This window comes from Microcebus murinus, chromosome 18 (genome assembly GCF_040939455.1).
Source record: "Microcebus murinus isolate Inina chromosome 18, M.murinus_Inina_mat1.0, whole genome shotgun sequence".
NCBI classification, from domain to species: domain Eukaryota; kingdom Metazoa; phylum Chordata; class Mammalia; order Primates; family Cheirogaleidae; genus Microcebus; species Microcebus murinus.
The window spans coordinates 32,949,564-32,958,953 of NC_134121.1; the positions used below are offsets into that span (position 1 = coordinate 32,949,564).

At 45.9% G+C, this 9,390-nt stretch overlaps 1 pseudogene; it reads left to right on the top strand.

The window, feature by feature from the left end:
* Positions 1-5,762: 5,762 nt before the first annotated feature.
* On the top strand, positions 5,763-7,703 carry LOC109729483 (dolichyl-diphosphooligosaccharide--protein glycosyltransferase subunit DAD1 pseudogene; annotated as a pseudogene).
* The last annotated feature ends 1,687 nt before the right edge of the window (positions 7,704-9,390 follow it).

Genomic DNA, 9,390 nt, shown 5'->3' on the forward strand with positions numbered 1-9,390 from the left:
GGAGGACCGTGTTCCTTCTGGGAATGGAGGTAAGAGAGATCGTCACAGCAGAGGGGACATTTGTTGGGCCATGAGAGATAAGAATTTTCCAGTCAGAAAAGGAAAGGAAGGGGTTTCCAGGCTGAGCAAATGGCAGGAGGAAAATCACAGAGGTGAGAAGGTGGTTGTTTGCAGAACAATGGGGGCTTAGTGGATGGGACAGGGGCATGTCGATACCAAGGCAAGGCCATGGTCAGCCTAGAGAGCTGCTTGGTACTCGTGAGGCGCAGCCAGGGTTGAAGCACAGAGGGATAGAACTCAGAAATTATTTTTATGGTAATAAAGAAGACCCTTGAGGCCTGGCGCGGCGGCTCACACCTGTAATCCTAGCACTCTGGGAGGCCGAGGCGGGAAGATCGTTTGAGCTCAGGAGTTCGATACCAGCCTGAGCAACAGTGAAATGAGACCCCGTCTCTACTAAAGAAATAGAAAGCAATAAACCAGACAACTAAAAATATATATAGAAAAAATCAGCCAGGCATGGGGGCACATGCCTGTAGCCCCAGCTACTCGGGAGGCTGAGGCAGCAGGATCAAATTGAGCCCAGGAGTTGGAGGTTGCTGTGAGCTGGGCTGACGCCACGGCACTCACTCTAGCCTGGGCAACAGAGCGAGACTCTGTCTCAAAAAAAAAAGAAGACCCCTGAGCTCTGACGTGAAGCCTCTGTGGAATATAGGGCTCCTTTGGCCAACAAAGCACGTATGGAAGCAGCAAGTCTGCCCCTCTGAACTGCCGCATCCCTGCTGCGCAGCAGCTGAGACCGCCAGTGTCAGGCCGGCCTCTGTGAGGTCCAGGCTTCTCTGGGCGGGACAGCGCCAGCCTGAGGCGCCAGCCCGCGTGAGGGAGCCGCGTCCTCTCGCACCGTGACGCAAACCCGATGTCCCCCTTCTCCTCTGCGCTGCCCGTGGACAGGGTAGGGAGTGAAACCCAGTGAAAGTCAGCTAACGGGATGGATGGGATTATTCTTTCCTTACACTTGGACCAGCCAGATTTCTGGCCTAATACAGATGACACCGTCAGTGCTCTGCCCAGACACCCTTTGGGACATTTCCGAGGCGACCTCCAGGGGCTCAGGCTGAAGCCACCCTCTGCAGGGCCCGGCTTGGGATCACCCCTGCTTGGCCTTCTTGCCTGTGCTGCCCGGCCAGTTCCCTCGCACACCTGCTAGTCTCCCCGGGGAGGACTTCTTTAAATAAATGACATGCACATAAATCCTCCTCTGGGGTCTGCTTCCAGGGAACCTGGTCTAAGACGCTTGCCTGGAGGAGCAGGAGAGAGAAGGCTGCCACTGCGGAGTGGAGCAGCCAGGGCCAGATTGTGACCTTCCTGCAGGGTTGTCAGATATAACAAAAGGTCCAGGACACTCACTTAATTTGAATTTCAGGAAAATGACGGATACTTTTCTAGTGTGAATATGCCATGTGCAATATTTAGGATACACTTATACTAAAAAAATTATTCATTGTTCATCTGAAATTCAAACTCAGCTGGTTATTCTGTTTTATATGGCAATCCTTAGACAGGGCCCCAGGTGCTTTTGCCTTGGTGAGCCCCTCCCTGTTAAAAATATTATATTTACAACTGTGTTGGTATAAAGATGACTATAACTGAGTCTGGGTTCATTACTATATATTCATTATTCCTACTCTTATACGCATGTTTCTTCTACTTTAAAAGAAATTAAAACAGGATCGAGGGCCCCTAAAAGTACCGTGAGTCCCAGCTGCTATACCCACTGTGCCCAATGGTAATGCAGCCCCGGTGCCACCCTGCAGAGAGCCTTGACGGCCATGACTGAGCACGACTGCACTTTCTACATCAACCATTGTTCCACCAAGAGTTCTGTGATCACACTGTGCTTCAGAAAGATCGCCCTAGCTAGGAATGTGAGGAAGAAGTCAAAGAGTGGACTATTCAGCTAGGCAAAAGATGGTCCCTGTGATTGAGATGGAACACCAGGAAGGTCTTAACAAGGGCAGCTAGCAAGCTCATCAATTTGAGGATCTACACTCTATAGTGCTTACCGGGTCTCTGTAGTGCAAAGGTTGGCCTGGGACACAGGTAGGGTGGTGTAATGGCCTTGCCTGAGTGGATCAGAGCCACTGCTAGGCTCACCCCATCTTTATGAGAGCAGGCAGGGTGCTGGATCTGGGCCCCCATCAGGTGAAGCATAGAGATGCTCCAAGCCAGGGACCAATGCCCACTGCTTATTATTGTAAATAAAGTTTTATTGAACACAGTCACGCCTATTTGGATCTGTAGTGTTTATGGCTATCTTTGTGCAAAATGGAGCAGTTCCAACAGAGACCAAATGTCCCACAAAGTCTAAAATATTTACTACTGGGCCCTTTACAGAAAAAGTTTGCCAACCCCTCCTCCTCCAGGCCCTGGTGAAGATTCACTGGTTGTGATTTTGTCAGAAACTGACATTTCAGAGTATGTGAAACTTAAAATAAAACTCTGCCTCTTGGTTTTCACTGGCTGCGTACAGTTTGATCTGTATATCTCTTTCCCCGTGTGCACCAATTGAAACAAAAACTCTACAAATTACCTCCAAGCAGATGGAAAATGGCATATCTCTTTGGGTTCTTGGGGAAACCCAGCAGAACAACACATCCAGATGGTGTATATGAAATCAAGTGGAAAGACCCACCCCTCAAAGAGCAGGGCGTGTTCCTGGCCAGGGCTACGCTGGGTTAGGGAGAAGGGGAGGAGAGAGATTTTGGGAGAAGGATGGCGATGCTATTCAGAAATTCCTGTTTGCCCTTTTGCAATTATTTAAATAATCTGTGGTGCTCAATGGGTACTTTACCTGACCTAATTAAAAATCAGATTGCTATTCTAACTGAGAAAAATGGTAATTTCAACTGTTTTGGAAAGAAGAAAAGAATAAACATTATCAAGACCATCTCTTAGAAGATTAGGAGCAAAAAAATCCACGAGAAGCTTCAAAGCTGTTTTGTTTTCCTTGGCTTTGAAATACATAGACAGTCCTGATAATTTTATCTTCCTTGAAATATAGCAAATAAATTCTATTTACTACTCCCGGGCAATTCCGTACATAAATTAAAATAAAACACACATGCAACACAAAGCACTTTAAACGAATCCACCCGCGGGTCTCAAATCCATCATTTCTCTTGCTGTGGCGAGGGCTTTATGCCACAGATCAATGCAGTTTGAAAGTTTTGGAGGTGATTTTGTTTTTCATACCTTGCTATTTGATGGGTTTTCAGATGGCCATTTAAAGAACAGCTTACACGCTGTCTCTCTCGGATCTCAGGGAGGCTTCAGATGAGCTGACATGTGGAAAGATGGGTAGCAGAGATATAAATATATTTTATATGGTTTCTCTAAGTCAGCTTTTAAAGTTAGTTCAAACATACTACTTAGCGAATTCATGAGAAATCTTTTTTAACCCCAAGAATGATATTTTCACTTCGCGTCACCACATTTAGCAGGAGAGTTACTTTAGGAAGCATCATCTTGCCCATTTAAAAAAGGCTTTCTAAGACACAAACTGTACCACGAAAAGCATGTGGAAAGATGGGCTGATTCCCCTTCATTGTATTTCTGAATGTGTTGGTTTTAAAATGGGATAAGATACTCTAACATCTGTCATTAGCATTTTTTTTCAGGTAGCCACATAGAAAGCAGGTTGTTTTGGAGCCACAAAAATCATCTAGTCTTGGTAGAACATGCATTTTAAAAATAATTTTGCATATGACTCATTATTTTTTTTTCTTTCAACAAATCATCTATTAAGCACCCTGTATGGGACGGATCCTGTGCTAAACTTAGGCACACAGAGATTAAAGATTCAGTTCTTGCCGTTAAATCGCTCACAGTCCAACAGGGAAGAGGGACACAGAAAAAAAAAATACGATACAACTAGCAAGTGTGCCCGTAACTCCTCTCCCCTAAGTTTCCTCTTGTTTAGGGTGGTGTGCACCAACAAGATTGATTGGTTGACCAGTTGACTGATGGAGAGCCAAGCCTCATTCCTAAAAGAGACATTATCATTATGGCTCATCAAATGGTGTAGCAAAAGAGCAAATGGAAAGATTAGGTAGAAGTTAGCTGAATCTCCTACTTTCTGCCAAAGAGCATAAATTTCTATCTCAACCCTTCCTTGAAGAGCAGATACAACACACTGATAGAGCTGCAATAGCTTCCTTTTCCAGGCCACAGATATTAATTAGTTTACTTTCCCCACCACCATTATCTATCTATGTATCTATCTATCTACCGGAGCCAATAAACAGAGAAAGACATTAATGCTACCTAACAATTGCTGGGGGAAGAGTGAAGAAGGAATAGGACAGGTCCTAACAGGGATACCGGCTCCCAAAGCTATGCAAGTGAAGTACCCACATACACAGTTCAGATGTCACCAGGTTTCCATGATCCATAACTGCAGAGTAAGAAAGCTTTTGGCTGCAAGTAACTGAACATCCAGTTAAAGTGGTATAAACAATTACTTTCATGGCCGGGCGCAGTGGCTCACACCTGTAATCCTAGCACTCTGGAAGGCCAAGGTGGGCGGATTGCTCAAGGTCAGCAGTGCGAAAACAGCCTAAGTGAGACTCCATCTCTACTAAAAATAGAAAGAAATTAATTGGCCAACTAAAAATATATAGAAAAACTTAGCCGGGCATGGTGGCACATGCCTGTAGTCCCAGCTACTCGGGAGGCTGAAGCAGAAGGATCGCTTGAGCCCAGGAGTTTGAGGTTGCTGCGAGCTAGGATGACACCATGGTACTCTAGCCCAGTCACCACAGTGAGACTCGGTCTCAAAAAAAAAAAACACAAACATAATTACTTTCATTACATAACAATAAATCCAGAGACACTGGTTCCAAGCAAGGGGCAAGTGTTGCATTCAAAATACTTAACAACCAATATAGCACAGGCCTTGACAAATCAGGACTGATGCCTGACCAGTCAGAACAAACCCTAGCTATAACCAGCCATTGCTGCTGCAATGACACATCTGGCTAAACTCCATCCCTGGCTCCAGAGCCACCCAGCAGCTCAGCAGCAATGATGTCAGGGCTTGGGTCTAGGAGATTCCTTTAGCCTTCTGTTTATGGTGACAAGATGGCTACCACACCTCCAAACACCTAACAATATGATCTAAAAGCAGGAAGGAAGGGATGAAGGCTTCTCTGTGTTCATCTCTCTTTTCATCAAGGGGAAATGATGAAACCTCTCTTTTCATGAAGCTTCTTTCCCAGAAGCTCCCAGCAGACTCTCTCTTGGTACTATTGGCCAAAACCAGGTCACATGTCCATCCTTAAACCAATCATTAGCATAGGAAAAAGAGCATACGACAGCTTGGACCAATCATGGTTCATTCTCTGGGGCTATGGAGGGTCCTACCTTGTCAAAACACACTGTTACCTGTACTGAAACCAAATGAGGAGAAGCAAGCAAAGCGAGGGGGCAGTAAGGAAGAGCTCTTGGGCAGGCAAACAGTGTTTGCCACACTGACTTTTCAGTGAGAAGCAACTTTTCCTTTTCCATTGTGTCACCCTAGGGTGGGGTGGGGTGCCCAGGGAATCTGACCACCCCACTAATACTGCTCATTTTCTCTCAGAGATAGAGGCACCAGGGTCTGTTCAGTGGCTCTAGAAATATTCAATGCCATAATTCAAGACCAACTCACACATCCAGGTTGAATACTTGAAAGCCCTGATCTCAATAACTGTGGATAGGGCACCATGGTTCACTACTGTCTTTAGTAGGTCACATTTGTGCCCTAGATTTACAAAGTTTGATTTATAGCCTTTAAGCCACAAAGCTTAGGTTATTCCTCCTACTTCTTCTGTGTGTGCAGTGCCTTAGGAAGTCAGCAGGAACCTTTGAAACTACAGAGCAGAAATACTGAGATCAGGTGTTCCCAAAAAAGGATGCCTAGTTAAGTATAAACCTTGTTTCAAAAATAAATATCTCTAAAAAAAAAAAAAAGAAGCCCCCAAACCCTCATTTTGTGAACTCCCTTTCTGTAAAGTGCAGGAAACATTCACAAAGGTACTGAGAGAAGAAATCCTAGGTAGTAAAAGTTGCATATGGGAAGCCCTTTGGCCCTGCAGTGGCTGGCAGCTGCACTGAGCTTAAGGCTCTGTGTCTGATCCCTCTCCGGTGTACTCACATCATACAGAAATGGCATCAGTTCCCGGTCACACGGCGTATCCATCACCTGGCTCAGCCGTCTCGTAAATACAGATGATCCCTTTGTGTGGGCCGATTACAAATATGGCCCTGATGCGTGACGCCTGCCTCTACCCACACTATTGATAATGTGAGTTTGCAGCTCCTCCCATCAAGAGATAGAGTTTATTTCCCCAGTCCATGAATTCATGCTTGACCTCAGGACTTGCTTTGACTGATTGAATGTAATAAAAGTGACACAGCCAGTTTTGAGCCCAAGCCTCATACTTATTATCTGGGAACCCTGCCACCACCGAGAGAACAAGCCTGAGCTGGACTGCCGGACAATGAGAGGTTCATGACTCGATTAACTCCCATTGCTGCAGCCAACAGCCATCCGATCATCAAACATTTGAGTGAAGCCATCCAACACCAGCCGGGCCCGAGTCAACCTACCAGCTGGCAAGAGAGGCATGAGCGAGCCATGCCATGAACAGCCTAGTGTGGCCCACACCAGAAGAAGCACAGTTATTTCATTGACAATAAATGGAATAATGAATGGTTTTTTATAAGCCACTATTAAATTTGGGGGCGGTTTGTTATAGAACAATAGCTAACTGATACACCATTAGTTATAGAGGTGACTCGAACCTCTTCCCAATCTATCCCCTTTTAAAGGAAGTACCAGGGATCTGGACACATCACCTCCTCTGTCTCAGGACAGCATGTGGTCATGAGTCATCCTGAAAGTCTTGCAGGTGATACCGGCATTTCTTATGCCTTTATGAAGTCCATGAGTTCTAAGAAAATCCACACTTCCAACCTGCATCAACTTCTTAGGGCCAGTGAACGCCATTCTGTTCACGTATACCCAATTAGGATCAAAAGTTGAACATGGGCAAACGCTACATCCGGTGTGGTGGTCGGCTCTTCCGGGAGTTTGAAGAGCGCTGGCAAGAGTATTCTGCGTGTAGTCACGTCGGCGTCGGTTGTGTCGGTCATCTCCCGGTTCTTAGAAGAGTACTTGAGCTCTGCTCCGCAGCGTCTGAAGTTGCTGGATGCGTACCTCCTGTATATACTGCTGACGGGGGCGCTGCAGTTCGTTTGCCTGAGAATACAGATCAACCCACAGAACAAAGCAGATTTCCAAGGTGTCTCCCCGGAGCGAGCCTTTGCTGGTTTTCTCTTTGCCAGCACCATCCTGCACCTTGTTGTCAAGAACTTTGTTGGCTGAATCATTCCCACTTACTTGAGGAGTGGGAGACTGGAAGAGTGTTCGCTTTTGATTTTCCTGGATAAGAGTTGTTGAGACGGCAGCTTGTTGGACATGTGGATTTTCTTCAGATTTGTGCTTACTACCGACTCTGATTTGGTATGCAAGTGGAAAGCCCAGAGAAGTTCCCTTGCTCTGAGTCAGAACAACTATGTAATGAATGTTTATTAACCTGACCTCTGTGTTTCATTAAGTGTAACCTTTTGCCTTCCAAATTAAAAAACTCCATGCCACTCCTCTCTATAAAAAAAAAAAAAAAAGTTGAACATGAAGGGATAAACCCTTGAATTCAGGATCAGGTACTGCTCAAGGAAAACAATTTCACTCTTCTAGGGCTCTGTGATCTACCCAGGGAGCCAAGACTCCAGATACCTTTTCGTATCAGACTTCTCAAGCCATCTGAGAAATCTTGATCCATGGGCAAACCAAGATATGACACCCCAGGGGTCTATGGCTTTCCATCTTTCCCATGGGTGAGTTAGTAACACTCCCTTGTCCACCATTCAGATAGTAACGCAAACGCCAGGAGATCCATCCCCTCTCAGCAATCCGTTCTTGGCACACTCCTATTTTACCCCCTCCAGTCCATCAACTTTTACTCCGTTCCTTGTTCGGGGACTTTTTCCAGGTTGGGGGATGGTGGTCCTTGACTTGCCCAACTCAGACTGCGCATCAAGACTAGGAAGAGTCTTGATCAGAAAGCTAACAATACCTCTTTTAAGGTGAACCTCCAAGAAGAGCAGGAGGCAATAAATCAGCTTTTTGAGAAGTGGAATGAACTGGTTGCTTTGGTCCAAACCAACTTTTTTTTTTTTTTACCTCATTAGGTATTACATAAATTATAGCCTGGAGATCCAAAAAAGCCACTTATAGAAAAGCTCAGGTAGGAAAAATGTCAAGATAAAAATGAGAAGTTGGGTCCATGGGACTTTCAGTGATTTCACTGCTCTCCCCAACCCCACCAGCAACCGATACGTGCACTATTTTCTTGTTTCTACCCAGACTTGTTGAATCAAATTCAAAGAGTCCCTTTCTTCTCTCTTCTGCATGTATTTCCCATCTCCTCTCCTTTTTCTCCCTAAGGTCCTGTTTAAAACTCTGTCAAAGGGCCCTGAATGGTTAGGTTTATGCTGGTGTGAGGTTTCTGGATGATTTTTCCCCTCTCGTGAAAGAGGCCCTTGAGAAAGGTTTGCTCTGTCCCAGGGAGACGGCTGGGGACCGCCTGAGTTTCCTGAGCAGGGCAGTCACTCTGCCAAGCTCAGGGTGTGAAGCAGAGACAGCCATGGAGTCCCGGGCTCCCAGATAATGGGGACCCTGTTCTGCTAAATACACCCCCCTGAGATCTGAGTCTAGTTAGAAGCCTAGAATTACTGCATGAAGGTGAGACTGAGAATAACTCCCCCCAAATTCAGAAAATTGACTGTTCAGGCCTCTGACTCAGAGGGCTTGGAATGCTTAGACTGAACATCCATTTTTACAGCCAGTTTGGCCGTGGGAGTTGGGCATTGGCAGTTAAATTTTTCTCCCCCCTTTTTTGTGTGTTTCTTTTTTAGCACAGGGAGTTTTGGGAGCTGGAGGATCCTTATTATGTGATCAGTCAGTCAGACTCCAAGGATAACAGTCAGAAACCTAGTACCATGTGCCACTCCAGCTAAAAATGGAATTGAATGAGAAAACCCCAAGCAAATCCACAGTCCTCCGTGCACGTCTGTTGTGATGCCAGCGAGGCTGCTACCAGGCCCCCCGCGGCAGCCTCTTCCGGTGAAATGAGTGAGGGATTTAGTCCTCTGGGTTTGAGACCCGGCTCTGCTCCCTGGACTGGCTGTGCGGTTCTGGGAAGGTGACCTGACCTATGTCCCCATCACTTCCTCAGAAAATAGGGTTAATTATAAGTCCAGGATGGTGACTAAACATTAGATGACACA